The following is a 20,622-nucleotide window of genomic DNA, read 5'->3' as shown; positions in this document are numbered from 1 at the left end:
TAGAATCGAGGCATACAATCCCGGCATCCAGGCATTTCAGCATCGGCATCTTCGAGTCCTCTCGGTGTAGGATGCATTCTTTTATTCATTCAATTTTACATTAATTCTTTTAGTATTCTAGATTAGATGTGTGCTCTGAACATGTTCCTTAAATGCATATTCTTTATTCTTATACATTTATAAACCTTATCTATTTCCTATTCTCAGCATTTACATTCAATAAATGGCTTTCGTCACCCTCGGGTGTCGGCCAGCACGTGGCTATCCTGGTATTCGAGGGATATCTAGATCGGAGTGTGTCATAACTATTACAATTTACATGTTTTTTTTTGTATGGATTTGAGAATACGATTGTTTAATTGTGCCTCAGGTGTAGTAGTAGTAGTAGTAGTTGGTAATGCGACAAAAATATACCTGCACAAAGATTCAAAATTGTATCCTGATTTCTTGTACCATAAGTAGAAAATGAAATGGTGCAAGACAATATATAAAATAACTCTGAGAATTGCGTATTTGAGGCACAATTGAACCTGATTTAGAAGATTGACTGTGCACAAACTTGGGATTTGCTATCCTCCTGTTAACTCCCCCATTGGTCATCTTAGTAATAACCTATTGTTTTAAAAAATCAAATTAATAAATTAGAAAGTTGTAAAACTTGATTATCTATGTTGATATATACGACGATATCTACTTAGAATGCCATGATTTTTCATCTTCTGTACAAGTTTGTCATTGTCCTTCAGATTGACAAAATAATTTACTCCAAATCTCTAAGCTAAAATGAGAGAAATATTGTTGTTAATATAAATGTTTTCTATTTTTTCCCAGTAAACTACCTGTTAAGTCATGGTAAATCAAAATGGACAAAAATTATCAATACCTTTCTCAACCCTCTTGGGATTCAAGTCAACCCGAATCATCAATGAATAAGAAGAATTCTCGTCAACCTTGTGCTGTATATTTTTGCAAAGTACTAAAAGGATTCCAATAAATATGTAAGTTACAATTAGATTGATCAAACATTTTCAGGCAACATATGTGCACCATCAGCATGGCAAACATTTTCATTAAACATTTCTATTCCATTTGCAGTGTTAGAAGTATGATCGTCTTGTATCCCCTAATTTCTTTTGCTATTTCTAGTTCTTTTTCGCATCATGTGCAAAAGAATTGTAAATGCCAAACTACAGATTGATAGCTGGGAAGAAAATAATGAAATTTAAATTTAAATTTGTCATCACACCTAAATTGTAATTAGATAAAGCAAATACATAATATCATATCACAACCATAGAAGCAAGAATTTTAAAATGCCACAACATTTAAATACTATGCATAATTTATTTTAGAAAGAGTATAAAACTAACCTGTCACAGCAGCTATTAATCACTCCTAAAAGAAGATGCTCAAAATCTGGACAACAAGACCTATCCAAAGTAACCGAAGAAAAAACTGATGAAAAATATGCATAAATTTGCTTCAATAAAGTCAAATCTAAACAAATGTGTAAATTGAAACTCTGATTTCAATCCGCCAAAATTTTCAAATTGCTTACCTTGATAACAAAGGACTTTGGATGACAAAGGCGTTCGGTAGTGAACCCGGGTAATTATCTTGGTGTGCCAACCATTTGGGGGAGTTATAAAGGCTGCCTTAGCTTATGTAAAGGATAGAGTACTTGCCAAGGTGCAAGGGCGAAAACAGTGTTTTCTATTTTAAACAGGCATGAAGGTTCTTATCAAAGCAGTTGCCCATGCCATTCCCGTTTACCCCATGCATGTCTTCCTATTTCCTAATACTTTATGCGATGACATTGATTCTGCCATAGCAAGATTTTGGTGGGGTCAGAAAGTGGGCGAACGCCGCATTTACTGGACTAGCTGGGAGACTTTGGGTAAGGCAAAGGTGGATGGTGGTTTAGGCTTTCGAAACTTAAAAGAATTTAATTGGGCTTTCCTTGCTAAGCAGTGTTAAAGGCTAATTCATGAGCCCAATTCTCTCTGGGCCCGAGTAATAAAAAATCGGTATTTTCCTTTTGTGCCTTTTCTGGATACAAAGAGGGGGGTAGAGCTTCTTGGGCCTAGTCGAGCCTCCTTGCCAGCTAGGATTTGCTACTTCTTAGATCTCATTGGCAGGTTATGGCTGGGGATCAAGCTCGGGTGTAAGTGGACAGGTAGATTCCTTCATTTTTGTCAGGACATCCTACCCCTTTGGTTGATGATGAGACTAAGGGTTTACTTGTTGTTTCCTCATTAATTGATCATGAAAACTCAATTAGGCAACTAGATACCATAAATTATCCCTTATCTCCTGCAGATCGTGAAGCCATTCTCGCTACCCCCATTGGTGATCATGAGAGGAATGATCGTCTTGTTTGGTCAAGAGATCGTAAGGGAAAGTACTCTGTTAAGTATGGATATAGATAGTTGCACGATCGAAATGGGAGATCCCGTCCCCCTCGGCTGTCAAGTCCTAATTCTTTTGGGCCTAAGCTGTGGAATTGCATTTAGTCCCTGGATGTTCCCCTCAAGGTTCGAAATTTCATGTGAATGGCCCTTAGACGGGGGCTAGCTATGAAACTCAGGTTGTTCATCAGAAGGTGTACCCCATCCCCTTGTGTCATCTATGTAATTCTTCTGAGGAATCGGTGGAGCATCTACTGCTGCTTTGCCTGTGGGTGGCGCATATATGGTTTGGTTGGCCGTTGGGCCTTAGAGTGGATTGTGGATCCATCTTTTCATTGCAGGATTGGCTTTTAGTGTTTTTGAATGTGACTCATGGGTCTAAGGAGGAGCAACATAAGGCCTTGTTTATCCTTACCTTCACTTACTGGCATATTTGGAAGGTAAGGTTTAATGGTGTGTTCAACAATAAACTCTCTTCTCCTACTTAATCCCTCCTTGCTCTGAATGAAGCTTTAGCCTCTTATTGGGTGGTGTGTTCCAGTTTGCCCCTTTCACCCCCTTCGTGGATCACGACTCTGTCACTTTTCTCCCATTAAAACTCCCCACCTCTAAATTTTTAAAAAATTAATGTTGATGCTTCTTGGAAGCCTGGCCTTTTGGGTGGACCAAGTGGAGGGTTTGTTGGTATTGTGGTCAGGAACTCGGATTGTTGCTGCCTTACGGTGCATTGTAGGGTGATAAGAGCCGTAAATGTATGTTCGGCGAAAGTGTTGGCGATCCTTGAAAGTTGTTTATTAGCTCTCCAGCGGGGCTTTTCCAATATCATCATCGAATCTGACTCATTTAAGGTAATTTCTGCTCTCAATGGATAGATTGATGATTGCAGCTGGGAGGTGTGCCATTTCCTCTCCAGAATTAGTGGAATGCGGAATTTCTTTTTAGCTTGAGACTGGTCTTGGGCTTCAAGATCAGCTAATTTAGCGGCGGATTTTGTGGCGTCTCATTCTGGTGCGGAGATGTGTGACAACGTATGGGTTTATAGACCCCTATCTTCACTTGTTGGTATCCTGAACAAAGACGGCCTTCCGTGCCCCCCGATTTAGCTTTTGGTTGCTGGGAGGATAGGTTGATGCAATTCTTGTTTGTGTCTATTTGTAACCTTTCCTCTCTTTTTGTTGCCGTTTTGGCATGTTTGCTTTATTGGCTCTCTTGCCCTCTCTGTGGCTTTCTTCTAGTTTATTCTAATCAGATTTCCAAAAAAAAAAAAAAAAACAGCCATATAAACCAAAAATATCAAACCTAGGGATGGGCAAATACCCATCGGTTCCCATTTAAATTTCACGATTACGGTTATGGGTATAACCGTTTATCCATTTATTTTATATATGTAAAATTAAGACAAACATGTTCCTATCGAACAAAACTTTGATCAATGCTATTAACTATAGTGCATGATTTATGTAGCTAATATAATATAGTTTTCCTTAACTACTTTAAATTTCATGGTCCATTATATATATTATGTTAATACTTTACATTCCGAGTTAAATAACCCAAGAATACTGTCTTTTAACAATTTTCTTAACCCAAGAATACTTAGCAAATTTTATATTACCTTCATTGTTAACAGTTAAAAATATCGTCCGTAAACTATTATTTCAATTATTGGAATGGTATAAGGACTTAAAAAATTAAAATACGAAAATGTATGATGAATGTACCTATAACGATGTTTAATTGTTAGAAAAAGAAAATTATGACAATTTTTTCTTTTTTAATTTTCAAGTCGTTAAAAAAACACGTAGACAAATGAAAAATGAGTAAATGGTAAAAAAGAAAGGATAAACGGGTTAAAAAATGATAAATTGGTAAACGGGTACTAAACGGTTACAGTTAAATGGGTACATGGTTATGGTTAATCATTTATAAACGGTTATAGATATGGGTATAACTGTTTAGGCAATTACCCAACGGGTAAACGGTTATACGGGTATGAGAATAAACGGTTATGGATAAATAACCGCGGTTACTCGCCCGCCATAACCATTGCCTATCCCTACTCAAACCCCAATTGGGCAAATTCCAAATTAATACAGCATCAATCAGTTGGGAAAAAACCCCAAATGGAAAAGTACCTCTTCTCTGACTCAACAATCTGTGATCTCTAGAACAAATCAGGGAAGGAAGAAAAAAAGGCCAAAATTAGGCGTTGAGTAAATATGGAGGGGAGAAGGAGGATGAGCTAACCATGAAAAGGAGGCGAGAGAAAGAAGTGGAGTAATCAAAATTGCTGTGCATTTATTGATGCGTAGTGATGTCAGGGAAGTGAGCATCCGAGTCTCCACCATGAGTCCGACTCGGCGGACACCCATGAAGAGACTGATTCAGCTGTAGAGTGAGAGCGCTGCATCACCAATTTTCTGTAATTCTTTCCAAATTCCAATCAAGAAAAATTAAAAATTGTATGTAAATTTAAGCTTTACATGTAGATTAACAACAGCAAAGGCAAACTGATTCTAATGGTCTGGAGAAGTTTAGGTTTTAGGGATTTGAGTCAACTGAAACTGATTTGGATGAACAGTTTTTTGTTTCGATTCACGTTGCAACACAATTGAAGAGGTGGAGAAGTACGAAATGAATGGTGAGAAAATTTGGTTGAGCGGTGCTGCAGAGAAATTTCACTAGCATGCCACACGTGAAAAACATTTTTCCATATACATGTATGCCTGTAGGGCAATTTGAGGATTTCACTGTAGAAACACAAAAAGTAGGAGCATAGAAACATTAAAACTAGACCCGGCAGTTTCTGACACGACACGAAAACGACACTAAAATAACGGATTTCGGGTCAACACGATAACTTATCGGGTGACCCATTAAAAACCCGTTAATAACGGGTTCTTAACGGGTATACACGCGGATAACACATGGGTAACCCGTTTTGACCGGTTAAGAAAAAAATTATTTTGATAATTTTAAAATTTAATTACTAAAAGATTTATTATAAAATACAATAGCCATATTAATATATACAATATATTCTATATTAAATATATAGTTTTGTATTATTATTCTATATAAGTTTTTTTTTTAAATTTGTCATTATTTATTTTTATTATGAGAGTTCCTTATTATCATTACTAGGATAAATTTTACTTAACATGTTGTTGTCCAAAATTAAAATAAACTAATATAGTATTTGTATGGGCAGGAACTAAGAAGACATACATACAAGTATGAAAAATGTGAAAGAATATATAAATACTCGTGATTCATCATTATTCCTCCACGAGTAGATAATGGTTACACTTACATTATCGTTTAGATTTTTAAAATCCTCCAAACCTTCATGAATAATGTTTTTTATTTGAGGGAAAAATTAATAATAATTATTGTAGAAGTGTAAAAAATGTAAACAAAAATATACAATCACTCATAGTGAACTTTACAACTTTCATGAAAGTGTCAGCTTCGAAATCCAACACTATAATTCATAAATCTTAAATTTATATTTAACTGACACACCCCGACCCGGAATGTCCACTAGGACTCCGAATCAAGCTGTGTTGGCCGACACCTGGAAGGTGACGAAGCCATAAAGTGTGATGGTGTGGAAAATTGAGAATAAATTTAAACCTAAGAGTGCCTAAATACCAAAGTGCATTGGTGAGCGGGAATGAGCCCACTTCACACATGATGTAGAGCATAAGCAAGTACAGAAAAATGATATAAGAATCGTACCCTCGAAATAGTCTCTAATACTAAGAATTGTTACAAGTCTTTGCTGATAATAAAACTCAGCTAATAATACCTGGAGGGTGAAGACAAGACAAGGGTGACTGGCCATGTAAGTAAATTACTAATAGAAAACATATAAATTGCTATAACCCCTCGCTACAACACCTGTATAATTTCCAGACTTAGAATATAAAATATACATCTTTATATACGCATATTGATTCAAGTCATGCTTCACATATTTATAATCATACGTTAACTTATCGCATATTCATCACGTCTACTAGCCCATCACGTATTCACCACATATATTAGCTCATTACATATATTCATTATATATACTAGCGTGTAAGTCGGAGTCACCTCTACCGACCTATACGACATATTCATATCTCATCACATATCTCATCAATCATGGCTAGCATATAATAGTCGGTGTCACCTCTAGTGACCTATACGACATATTGATATCTCATCACATATCTCATCAATCACAGCTAGCATATAATAGTCGAAGTCACCTCTAGTGACCTATACGACATATTGATATCTCATCACATATCTCATCAGTTATGGCTAGCATAAATAGTCGGAGTCACCTTTAGTGACCTATATAATAGTCGGAGTCACCTCTAGTGACCTATACGACGTATTGATATCTCATCACATATCTCATCAGTTATGGTTAGCATATAATAGTCGGAGTCACCTCTAATGACCTATACGACGTATTGATATCTCATCACATATCTCATCAGTTATGGCTAGCATATAATGGTCGGAGTCAACTCTAGTGACCTATACGACATATTGATATCTCATCACATATCTCATCAGTTATGGCTAGCATATAATGGTCGGAGTCACCTCTAGTGACCTATACGACATATTGATATCTCATCACATATCTCATCAGTTATGGCTAGCATATAATAGTCGGAGTCACCTGTAGTGACCTATACGACATATTGCTATCTCATCACATATCTCATCAATTATGGCTAGCATATAATAGTCGGAGTCACCTCTAGTGACCTATACGACATATTCATATCTCATCACATATCTCATCAGTTATGGCTAGCATATAATAGTCGGAGTCACCTCTAGTGACCTATACGACATATTCATATCTCATCACCTATCTCATCAGATATGGCTAGCATATAATAGTCGGAGTCACCTCTAGTGACCTATACGACATATTGATATCTCATCACCTATCTCAACAGTTATGGCTAGCATATAATAGTCGGAGTCACCTCTAGTGACCTATACGACATATTGATATCTCATCACATATCTCATAAGTTATGGCTAGCATATAATAGTCGGAGTCACCTCTAGTGACCTATACGACATATTGATATCTCATCACATATCTCATAAGTTATGGCTAGCATATAATAGTCGGAGTCACCTCTAGTGACCTATACGACATATTGATATCTCATCACATATTTCATCAGTTATGGCTATCATATAATAGTCGGAGTCACCTCTAATGACCTATACGACATATTAATATCTCATCACCTATCTCATCAGTTATGGCTAGCATATAATAGTCAGAGTCACCTCTAGTGACCTATACGACATATTGATATCTCATCACATATCTCATCAGTTATGGCTAGCATATAATAGTCGAAGTCACCTCTAGTGACCTATACGCCATATTGATATCTCATCACATATCTCATCAGTTATGGCTAGCATATAATAGTCGAAGTCACCTCTAGTGACCTGTACGACATATTCATATCTCATCACATATCTCAACAGTTAACTAATATCGTATACTTACTTGAATTTATCTAACTTACATGAACTTACCTAAACTTACCTGTGTGTTCTGCGTACCTTTGCACTTCAGAGCGCTCACAGTAACACAATTACATATAATGCATCATATACCAATTATAAACTTATATGCATGGCATTCAAGGCATAATCTCATTTAAACATATTTCTAGGAAAATATCAAGTATATAAATATATACTAAAAACCAAAAGCCCACACACATTGCTCAATTCCTTAAACAAGGCTATGGTCTCGATTATTTAATCTCATTTCTTATATGGTTGCATCTAACGTCTCGTTAGACTGCCTACGTACCCTAAACAGGGATCAAGCCATTCGTAATTCATAATAATCATTTATAGTAATACGCATATGGATAGATCACTATGAAATCAAACTCAACCATTTCATAGTATTTTATAACTTATAAATATATATATGTCACGGCATAAGTTTCTCAGTTTTATTTAAAAGCATTTATAGAACTATCAATTATGAAACATATGATGAGCAAGGAAAGATTCACTCACCTGGAGTCTGCGCTACAACATCCTAGCACGAACATCGAGGCATCATAAACGATCGGCGCCTATGACCAGTTGTCAAACCATATCTCAGAATTCTCATTGATATAATACATAACTTACATCGCACATAAGTCTACGCAATTCGGTCCAGAAGATTCACAAATCACATCTTTGATTCACAACTTCCAAGGATCCACATTATGCTGTAGAACAACATACTAAAGTTTCAGAACGGATATCCGCCAATTGCCAAAACCAAGTGGCGGTTAGCATTTTATTTTATGAACTTACAAATCCAATTCGAGGAGATTCATACGTCAGATTCCTAATCCGTAAGTTCCTATATTCCTCAAATATTATGAATAATAACCTATCAAAGTTTGATGACGATCCAATAGTCGGATCGTCGATTCATATAATGGCTTATTAATATATCTTATAAAATTTTGGCTCTAACGATCAATCTACGTCATTCACTTCTCAAAACTGAATTCAAGACATCACATATAGCCTAAAAATAGCATTGGCGGCCCTCAGGCCACGCGCCGCCGCACCAGCCGCCGTAGGTAGCGGTCGGCCGCCCCGGCTCGCTGGAAAATTCAACTATTTCTAAAAATTACCAAAATTCAACTATTTCATACCTGTGACCAAGGTCAATTTGGCTTGGAAACACTTCAATTTCACCAAAATCCATCTTCAAGATCAAGCCCAAAAGCCTTGAAGATCCGTTCATCCATCAACCTTCAAGATCATGCCCAAAGGCCCTTGATGAAACTTCCCTCAACCTTCAAGATTAAGCCCCAACGGTCCTTGAAGAAAACTTTCAACCGTTCATCCAAGATCAAGCCTCGACGGCCCTTGGATCAATCACACATCCACAAATAACACCTTACGGAGATCGAATCAAAGAATCAATTTTCAGAGAGATTGTAACCCCAAAATCATTAATACAAATATTATTTTGTACACGTGTTCTTGTCTTGTTTGTTTCAGGAAAATTTCCGTGTTCACAAATTTGGCACGCCTAGTGGGACTATCTCTACCTCTCATCTCTTTGTCCGTGATGCGAATTATATAAGCACACAAATTAAACCCTCTTTTTGACAATTGTAGTATAGATATAAGTAGGGTATCGTTCTAGGCCGGGGATTAGGAGGGATTGCTAATCTATTCTAAATTAATTTAAAAATATTAAATAAGACTCAAGGACACAAAATTAGGCTAAAAACTCTAATAACTCGAAACACACTTAAAATGACTCAAAATAATGAAAACAATTAAATTAAACACTAGGAACTGAAATGGACGGAAATTGAATTAAAAGACTAACAATAAAGAAAACTAACTAAATAATATAATTTAATAATGGATGGGTGTTTGGTTTTGATGAAAAGTAAATTAAACTTAATTAAATTACAGAATTGATAAAAACATAAAATTAAGGTAAAATGATAAATGACGGACTAGCTAGAGGGTTCTTCTCCACACATGACACATAAGCAACCTAAATTGATTTTCAGTTGTTCTTTCAATAAATTGTGAATCTCAATACTCCAGATTAACCGTGAACAGCACTTTTTTAATCTTCAAGTTTTCCTTAAGTTATTGAATTGGACGGAAAAACGCATACAACAATTCAAAACATTCTTCAAAAGTCCCCTACGTGAAAAGCACAATAGCGATACAATCAAAGATCATTAAACTTTGTGAAAACTATAAGCATTGACGAGGCATTCGTAACTATGAAAAGCATGATACTCTTGCCAAGAATTTACTTAACGTGATTGTGACTAGCAACCTTTACTACTTGTGAAAATAAGTTCATAACGATTAGGTGAAATTCACTTATATTCTAGCATCAAATTCATGCATGTAAATTAAGCGTGCACTCTCAACCAACATACACAAATCAGTTTTTATACGAACGGATAAGTAAATTGAAATCACAACTTATGAAATCACAACCGAAGGTAATCAATTCATATTACAAATATATTCATGGTTTCGAATTAACCTCTAGCCAAAATAAAATTAATTACACATTATTAAAACAAAAATAAAATAGGAGTTTGAAAAGATTAAACCGAAAGTAAAACATAAGTTGGAAAGATTTAACCGAGAGGAGAGAACTGTCTGTTCGTCCGTGCGCTGCCATTTTCTGCCCTCGGTGCTGCCAAGAGCAGCGCACCCTTCTTTTCTGAGCTCCAGGCTGCAAGGGCAGCCTCTGGTTGTTCACGTTCTCCCCCCCCGTGCTGACCAGTCCTTTATTTTGCGTGCTGACCTGCCCAAAGGCAGCCTTCTCTCCAGCTACCCCTTTCTCTCTCTCTTATATTTCTGCGCTGCCAAAGGGCAGCCTTGGTTTCTGGTCAGTCAAGGCTCAAACTGCCAAATGGCAGCCTCTGCTCTCCTCTTTCCGCTTCTGTCTCTCTAACCTCGCTGCCAAAGGGCAGCCTTCTCTTTCCGTGTCCCTCTGCCTAAGGCAGCTTACTCTCTCTTCTTCACGCAGCTTCTTGCTGCTCTCTCGTTCCTGGTTCGGTCCGTCTCTCTCGCTCCTGCCGTGTCTGCGAGCTGCCCAAAGGGCAGCCCCTCTGTCCACCCCGCTCCAAGACCCCCCTCTTTTGCACCAATCTACTTCTCCTTCTTTTATTCTTTTCTGACCTCTTGTTCTCTGCTTTTGACTCCTTCTCACGCTGCTCAAAGCAGCTTTATCTATATTCTTCTCCTGTTTCTCAAGGCTGCAAAACAACCTTTTTTTTCCTTAGCTGTCCCGCCTGCTTTCATGCCTGGCGCTCCGCAAGTCTCTCCTTGGATTCTCGTTGTCTTTCCTTTTTTTCTTGGATCCCCTTTCTTTATTTTATACCTCTTGCTGTCCTTGGATTCTTCCTTGACAAAATAATACAAAACTAATTTGTATCATAAACTCTAAATTAGTAGCAGTTGGGAATTAAGAACAAATTCAAGTAACAAATCCAAAACCAATATTCTATGAAACAATCAATTCAATGCATATAAAATAAACCAAAATAAACCAAAATAAAACCCAATCCAAAAATAAAACCAATATTCTTTCTGTTTATTATTTAAAACTCATTTGTGCTTATTTTTATTTTCTTTGCATAACAAATCCTATAAACATAAAAATAACGTAAATAGCTCAAAAATATAAGGAACTAACTAAGAAAAGACGAGTGAATTCGAAGTAAAAATATATATAAATATGATCCGATCAAATACCCCCACACTTAACTTTTGCTAGTCCTCGAGCAAAACAAAGAAAACATGAAAAATTAATAACATGAAAAACATTAGCTTCCCTCTATGTGACCCTCATAGAATTTCATTCAAGAAAACAAATCATCAAGAAACATAGCTAGCACCAAACAAGTTAATCCAAATTCATCTTCCTTATTCAAATATTAGCAGTAATCTTTGAATCATCCTTGAAGTGTAGTGTGTGAGATAGCCATGCTAATGCAATTTCAAGTTTTTATTTTTAAAAATCATTATATGCAAACTAGTAACCTTCTCACGGGATATACACTCAATCACATATGTGTTTAGTTTTAATGTGTTTCGCTCAAAGAATCAAATGTGAAATTTCTACCATAAGCTTGCATAAAGATCTCATCTCCACAATCATAATTGCAAAACTTACATCAAGAGGACTTTTATTGGATGTAATGAGGTTTAGGGAGAGGGTTATTGAAATGAAAGAATAGGTAAACACAAGTTCCAAGCTACATTGCAAGCAATTCTTTTCTTTAGATTTATAAGAACTCAATCTTTCCAACGATTCTTTTAGCATCTCCAACCACACCCTTAAACTGAAACTTGAACAACTTTTTATTTTCTTTGCGTGCAATCTTTCTTTTTTCTTTTTCTTTTTCTCTCTTTTCTCCTTTTTTTTTTTTTTTTTTCATTTATATCATTTTTTTTTTAAATACAAACATGAAATACCCCCACACTTATTCTTTTGCCAAACACCTTCAAAGTACTTCACAAACGTTTCTCATAAGACAATCTCGCATTGCTCGCTTGGAAAGGGTAAGGAAAAATGTTTCAGGTATAAGGGTAGACATATCTGGTGATAAGAAATAAAAGGCTCAACATACTCGGCTCAAATTGGCAATTTAATGATATCATTTTTCTTTGGGAAACATGGTTATTTGGGCCATAGTGGTAAACCTAATGCCTCTATCATTTCCAAATTCATGCAATCAATGACAAACATTTCGAAAGATCGTTATGCAAGTTCTAGAGATGTATCTCACATAAGTTCATCACACATGAAAGAATAGGAGTGTATGAAAAATGCACACACTTTCAATAGGCTCAAAAACTCACATAGGATGTATATGGTCACTAAATTCACATATGAAGCTTTAAGTCATACTTTAGTTTCACATTAACAAAGCTATGTGCATTTGGTTTTTCAAAGATGGTCAAACATGTACAAAACTAACAAGAGAATTAGGAATTTCACAAAACACATGTTAACTAAGTTCTTGATGATCATGGTTCAAATTTGATCCAATTATATCATTGGGTCGGGAAACTAACAAAAAGACTAATTCAAAACAATAAGGGAAACAAGACAATATTTTTTTGGATTTTTAAATTTTCCGATTTTTTTTTTAATTATTATTATTATTTTTTTTATTTTTTATTTTTTATTTTTTATTTTTTTAAAGAAAACAAAACTAATTAAGAAAACATAAAACAACAACACAGAAACAAATGAAATTCTAGAGATAAGAAAACATAAAACAACAACACAGAAACAAATGAAATTCTAGAGATTTCTACCCCCACACTTAAACTGGACATTGTCCCCAATGTCAAAAAACACTATAATGCAAATAAAAATAAAATAAAATAAAATAAATAAATAATAAGAAACAAAATAACGCAATTGGACTGAAAACTTCCCTAGTTTGCAGTAAAACCAAGCGATGACCCCCCAAGCTAAAATTATGCAATCAACTTCAAGGGTGGAAATAACCAAAAGTTCCTGCAAAGAAAAGAAATAATTCAGTTAAGTAACGCAAGAAAATTAAAAAAATTGCAAACGAAAAATTGAAAATCACGATAAAAGACAATGAATAGAACTAATAAGTGATCATTGGTCGTGCTTGTTGACTTTCCACAGCTTTCCTCTTGAACAGGGTGACACTTAGCTTTTTACTTGCAAGTGATGATTTGATGATATTGTACGGCGAGGCTTTGCTCTTTGGCGAAGGTGCCCTCCAAATGTTGTTGAAGCTGCTCGAGTTCTTGGATTTAACTCGCACTCCTTTTTCTGAGTTCTTCGCTGCTTGTTTCTTCCGTATGGCAGGCAGGCACAAGGTAGCTGTGTTGGTCTGATTCTTTCTTCAATCTTTCCAAGTGCCCACCTCTTGCTTTCTTTCTCCTTGTCCCTAGCTGAGGATGAATTGAAAAATTGTCTCCACATGCTTCGAGGTATCATTTTCACCTCCCTTACTTGTCCCCCAAGTAGATGTGGTAGACAAAATGGAAACATAAGATGAAGAAGATGAGTACTCGAGAGCAAGGCTAGGTAAGCAATCAGGAAGGGGTTCCAGGCAGTTGGCTCCAGATCGGAAGATTGATACCAAATGCTGGCTGATTGCTCTCTTTCTCCTTTTCGTAAAACAAAGACAAGGAGAAGGACAAGGAGAAAGCATGATATGAGATACTCTTGCTTTCAACCTTTATGATATGAAATACTTTTGCTTTGAATGTGTTGTTCGCAGGAGTATCCCAAGGAATGAGGAACACAGAGTAACTTAGGAGGATTCTTTGGGGATGCATTTTTGGAGATGAAGAAGGTTTGAGTGAGGCTACTTTGCAATGAAGTTTAACATTTATAGAATTTTCTTAATGGCTGGTAGAGGTACTGTTCAATTATCCCAGGGTTACCGACACGAGTAAAAGAACAGTGCAACGTGCTTTCCCACTTCACCATAAATTTTCGACCAGCTATTCGTGATTTCCGCAAAGCAGATTCCTCATTGATATCTGGAATCGGCGCTTCGAGCTCTGAGCATCGTCGATTGTAGAGGTAGCATGTGACACGTGCGGATAAATCTGGAAAAGAAGATTTGCCCGTGGGTTGAAGCCCAGCTTTTGAGAAAGCTAGCGTGTCATTGACTGTTGAATTTCCCTCTTTGATTTCTGAATTGGTGCTTCGACAAACTACCCGAGAATTTCGCAAAGCAATTTGCGTGTGACAAGTGACGACATGTCTGGACAAATTGATCTTTTGAAATCCGGGGTTCGGCTCGTGGTTTCTGAGCAAGCCCAGCCTTTAAGAAATGAAACGCCTCTTTTGAGAAAAGAATCCGACTTTTGAGAAAGGAGACTCCGACTCTTCGATTTGCGAGAGGACGCTTCTCTGAGGAGCGCCTCTTTGATTTCTTCTTTTTATAGAGGCGTTAAGCTTGTTCCACAACACACTTGAGCACCCTCCTGTAAACACTCCCTTCTTGCACTTGTTTAATCTTGATCATTCCGACTCTCTTCTTTCTTCACCACCTCTGAAAAATGTCTGGCCCTTCCGATCGTCGTTTTGACTTGAACATTGGTGAAGAGGCAGCTCCGCCTTCACCAGACAATATATGGCGCCCATCCTTCATATCCCCTACCGGTCCTCTTACCGTGGGGGATTCGGTGATGAAAAATGACATGACTGCCGCGGTGGTGGCCCGGAACCTTGTCACCCCCAGAGATAACAGACTGCTCGCTAGGCGGTCTGATGAATTGGCGGTTAAGGAGTCTCTGGCTCTTAGCGTGCAGTGCGCCGGTTCCGTATCCAACATGGCCCAACGCCTATTTGCTCGAACCCGTCACGTTGAATCGTTGGTGGCTGAAATACAGAGTCTCAAAGAGGAGATTAGAGGACTCAAGCATGAAAATAAACAATTGCACAAGCTTGCACACAACTATGCCACAACCATGAAGAGGAAGATTGACCAGATGCAGGACACCGATGGTCAAATTTTACTTGATCATCGGAGGTTTGTGGGTTTGTTCCAACCGCATCTGCCTTCGTCTTCTGGAGCGGCACCGCGTAGTGAAGCTCCAACTGATCAACCTCTGCTGCCTCCTCCTTCTGTGGCCCCGCCGACTGCTGAAGCCCCGCCTACTACCGAAGCACCACCCGACCAATGAATACTATTAGTTTACATTATTGTAAAATATTTGTACTTTTATGTTTTTTTTTTTTTTTTTTTAGGTGTGTTTTGTTTTTTTTTTTTTAAATCAATGTAAAATATGTAAATCAATGTAAAAAGACTTTGTTTAACCTTCCCCCACACTTAAACTAAATAACACAAACTCACAGAAATCAACCAAATAACACAACTAACTGAACAAAACAAAATGAAAGCAGTAAAGATAAGGGTGTAAGAATGCAAATCTGATTTGGTTAGCGATTCCAAAGTCTCCCTTCGTTGAATGCTTGGGTTGCCTCCCAAGAAGCGCTTGATTTAACGTCTTTAGCCGGACGAATCTTTCCTTTAAATTCCCCTCGGCTCCAAAGCATGGAATTTATCTTTTAATGGGAGGTGATACTTGAAATGATTCGGCAATGGTTTAAATTCAAGAGTGGGTGCCTGAATCATCAAAATCAGAAACATGTTAGTATAAATTAAAATTAAAATTGGAGAAGATGGCTTACCTTCTTTTTCCGACACAAACTCAATGACAAACACCACATTATTGAACATTTCCGGGACTTTGAACTTGGCCAGGTTTACAATGATGGTTGTGGCTTGTCCCGTGTCATCAAACTCAACTGCTTTGGGCTTGATTGTCTCATGCACAGCCTCTTGGATGTATTCTTGATATGCTTCAACCACTTCATTTTCTTGAATCCCTTTTCTTGGTGTGCAAGGTTCTTTGAACGTTTCAATACCATCGGGAACTTGTTTTGGTGCACCAAGAATTGGGATATCACTTTGCACCTTTGGAAGAGCTTCCACAATGTCTTTTTCACTCTCTTTGATATTTGGAATAAAAAACCTGCAAGGACAAAGGACATTCGGTGGAATAATGTTAGAATGAAGTGAATTTAGAACTTCCTCACCTGAGTTGGATGACATAGGGATTTGAGGAGCTTGCAGCAAGAATTCTTCTAAACTGCCCAGGTCGTCCTCCTCCTCTTCTGCTTGCAGCAGCAATTCATCCATGTTCGGGCTGTGTTTGGATGGTTCTGGGACAGCTTCATCCTTCATGTCACATTCCAAAGTGATGGCTTCATCGAATTCAACTTCTGCCTTTGAATTTGCAATGTTTGAGTTGGAAAGTTCACTTTGCTCTTGAATTTGTACCATGAATTCCGTAATCTCTCCCATTTGACTCTTCAATTTATCCAACTCCTTCTCTTGATTTTGTTGGTCCTGCGTCAAAGAGGTTAGTACTTGAAGAATTTGATCACTATCCATGGACATACTTGAATTAGATTGGAATTGTTGTGGGGTATGCGGTGGTGGCTGTATAGGTGTGGTGTAGAACTCCTCATATGGCTGCCAATATGCATCTTGTTGAGCATCCTTGGCTTGATTTTGTGAGCCCTGCACCAAACAATTTAATTCATTAAGAATTTGATTATAATTTATTGACGAACCTGAGTTTGATTGAGCATATTGCATAGGTTTTGAATAGAACTCCTCCTCTTGCTGCCAATATCCATCTTGTTGGAATTGTTGAGGTTCCCCCCACATATAATTTGAATGACCTCTCCAATCTGAATTGCAAGCGTTGGTAAACATGTTGCCCCTTGATTGGTTATAGCCTTGATATCCCCAAACATCTTCATTTGCAGAAAATTGAGGACTTTGATAACCTTGCCCATAGGGCACATCAAATGTAGGGGCACTTTGCATTGTGGTCCTTTCGGCATTATGAGTCAATTGAGCAGTGAGCTGTGCCAATTGAGCTTGAATGGTCGTAAGTGCCATGTCTTGCTCCATTTGTACCTAAAATCAAAGAAAGAAAAATAAATCAAATATCAAAAGTAAAATACACAAACACCAATATAAACATAAGCAAAAACAAAAATAAAGGGATTAGCAAAGTTGCTAATCCCCGGCAACGGCGCCAAAATTTGATGTGAGAATTACTTGACACACAAATTAAACCCTCTTTTTGACAATTGTAGTATAGATATAAGTAGGGTATCGTTCTAGGCCGGGGATTAGGAGGGATTGCTAATCTATTCTAAATTAATTTAAAAATATTAAATAAGACTCAAGGACACAAAATTAGGCTAAAAACTCTAATAACTCGAAACACACTTAAAATGACTCAAAATAATGAAAACAATTAAATTAAACACTAGGAACTGAAATGGACGGAAATTGAATTAAAAGACTAACAATAAAGAAAACTAACTAAATAATATAATTTAATAATGGATGGGTGTTTGGTTTTGATGAAAAGTAAATTAAACTTAATTAAATTACAGAATTGATAAAAACATAAAATTAAGGTAAAATGATAAATGACGGACTAGCTAGAGGGTTCTTCTCCACACATGACACATAAGCAACCTAAATTGATTTTCAGTTGTTCTTTCAATAAATTGTGAATCTCAATACTCCAGATTAACCGTGAACAGCACTTTTTTAATCTTCAAGTTTTCCTTAAGTTATTGAATTGGACGGAAAAACGCATACAACAATTCAAAACATTCTTCAAAAGTCCCCTACGTGAAAAGCACAATAGCGATACAATCAAAGATCATTAAACTTTGTGAAAACTATAAGCATTGACGAGGCATTCGTAACTATGAAAAGCATGATACTCTTGCCAAGAATTTACTTAACGTGATTGTGACTAGCAACCTTTACTACTTGTGAAAATAAGTTCATAACGATTAGGTGAAATTCACTTATATTCTAGCATCAAATTCATGCATGTAAATTAAGCGTGCACTCTCAACCAACATACACAAATCAGTTTTTATACGAACGGATAAGTAAATTGAAATCACAACTTATGAAATCACAACCGAAGGTAATCAATTCATATTACAAATATATTCATGGTTTCGAATTAACCTCTAGCCAAAATAAAATTAATTACACATTATTAAAACAAAAATAAAATAGGAGTTTGAAAAGATTAAACCGAAAGTAAAACATAAGTTGGAAAGATTTAACCGAGAGGAGAGAACTGTCTGTTCGTCCGTGCGCTGCCATTTTCTGCCCTCGGTGCTGCCAAGAGCAGCGCACCCTTCTTTTCTGAGCTCCAGGCTGCAAGGGCAGCCTCTGGTTGTTCACGTTCTCCCCCCCCCGTGCTGACCAGTCCTTTATTTTGCGTGCTGACCTGCCCAAAGGCAGCCTTCTCTCCAGCTACCCCTTTCTCTCTCTCTTATATTTCTGCGCTGCCAAAGGGCAGCCTTGGTTTCTGGTCAGTCAAGGCTCAAACTGCCAAATGGCAGCCTCTGCTCTCCTCTTTCCGCTTCTGTCTCTCTAACCTCGCTGCCAAAGGGCAGCCTTCTCTTTCCGTGTCCCTCTGCCTAAGGCAGCTTACTCTCTCTTCTTCACGCAGCTTCTTGCTGCTCTCTCGTTCCTGGTTCGGTCCGTCTCTCTCGCTCCTGCCGTGTCTGCGAGCTGCCCAAAGGGCAGCCCCTCTGTCCACCCCGCTCCAAGACCCCCCTCTTTTGCACCAATCTACTTCTCCTTCTTTTATTCTTTTCTGACCTCTTGTTCTCTGCTTTTGACTCCTTCTCACGCTGCTCAAAGCAGCTTTATCTATATTCTTCTCCTGTTTCTCAAGGCTGCAAGACAACCTTTTTTTTCCTTAGCTGTCCCGCCTGCTTTCATGCCTGGCGCTCCGCAAGTCTCTCCTTGGATTCTCGTTGTCTTTCCTTTTTTTCTTGGATCCCCTTTCTTTATTTTATACCTCTTGCTGTCCTTGGATTCTTCCTTGACAAAATAATACAAAACTAATTTGTATCATAAACTCTAAATTAGTAGCAGTTGGGAATTAAGAACAAATTCAAGTAACAAATCCAAAACCAATATTCTATGAAACAATCAATTCAATGCATATAAAATAAACCAAAATAAACCAAAATAAAACCCAATCCAAAAATAAAACCAATATTCTTTCTGTTTATTATTTAAAACTCATTTGTGCTTATTTTTATTTTCTTTGCATAACAAATCCTATAAACATAAAAATAACGTAAATAGCTCAAAAATATAAGGAACTAACTAAGAAAAGACGAGTGAATTCGAAGTAAAAATATATATAAATATGATCCGATCAGTCCGTTCAAGGAATCCAAACACACCTCAAAGTCAATGGTATCAAGCAAGGGACAAGTCGCTCTCGCAACCACCAAGGGAAAGATCCTGAACACTTCTGCCGCGAACGAACAATCCATTGGTGCCAGAATCGCTCCTCAACATGCCACTTCAAAGTTGGTGCTGCTAAAGGAATAAGGGGAGCATCAAAGGCATGAGTCCTTCATCAACCTGACCTCGCTAAGGGCACCGAAGCATGCTGCTGAGGCACATAAGATGACATCCCAAAGCAGCCAACGACGTTATTCGTCAACATCCTGGATGTCTAAAGGAAAGTCACATCTATTGGTTGCACAAGTCATGACCATCAGCGTTACCTCCATCGAAGAACAATTGGCTCAAATGAATGAAGCGATCGCAAGGCTAACACGGATTGTGGAAGAAAAAGACTTGCAAATCGCTGCACTCGTCAGCCGACTGGAACTACAGGACGACGAAAACCCCGACCCAGAGGATGATCCACTAAAGAGATGAGCTGGTGAAGAAAATGAGCCTCCGGTGGAGAAAGTCGATGTGAAGCCGGAGCCAGACCAAGCAGCGGCACTCATGGGATCTCTTTCTATCCAGCAGCTGCAGGAGATGATCACCAATACCATCAAGGCACAGTACGAAGGGAGCTTACATACCTCCTTGTTTTACTCAAAGCCTTACTCCAAGAAGATTGATGCCCTGAAGATGCCAAGGGGTTATCAACCACCAAAGTTCATGCAATTTAATGGAAAAGGAAACCCAAAGCAGCACGTTGCACATTTCGTCGAAACTTGCAACAACGCAGGGATGGAGGGAGACTACCTTGCCAAGCAGTTTATGCGCTCGCTGAAAGGAAACGC

General features: G+C 37.7%; 1 long non-coding RNA gene across 1 annotated transcript; it reads right to left on the bottom strand.

The window, feature by feature from the left end:
- Window positions 1-6,984: 6,984 nt before the first annotated feature.
- Window positions 6,985-7,849, bottom strand: LOC126604624 (uncharacterized). The gene is made up of 3 exons (XR_007616694.1): window positions 7,735-7,849; window positions 7,409-7,576; window positions 6,985-7,092 (listed from the first exon to the last, which is right to left on the bottom strand). It is a non-coding gene; the product is annotated as an uncharacterized LOC126604624 (long non-coding RNA).
- Between the last annotated feature and the right edge of the window lie 12,773 nt (window positions 7,850-20,622).

This window comes from Malus sylvestris, chromosome 15, assembly GCF_916048215.2.
Source record: "Malus sylvestris chromosome 15, drMalSylv7.2, whole genome shotgun sequence".
In the NCBI taxonomy this organism is placed as follows: domain Eukaryota; kingdom Viridiplantae; phylum Streptophyta; class Magnoliopsida; order Rosales; family Rosaceae; genus Malus; species Malus sylvestris.
The sequence above is the reverse complement of the archived record's forward strand: the minus strand, read 5'-3'. Positions and strand labels throughout refer to the sequence as shown.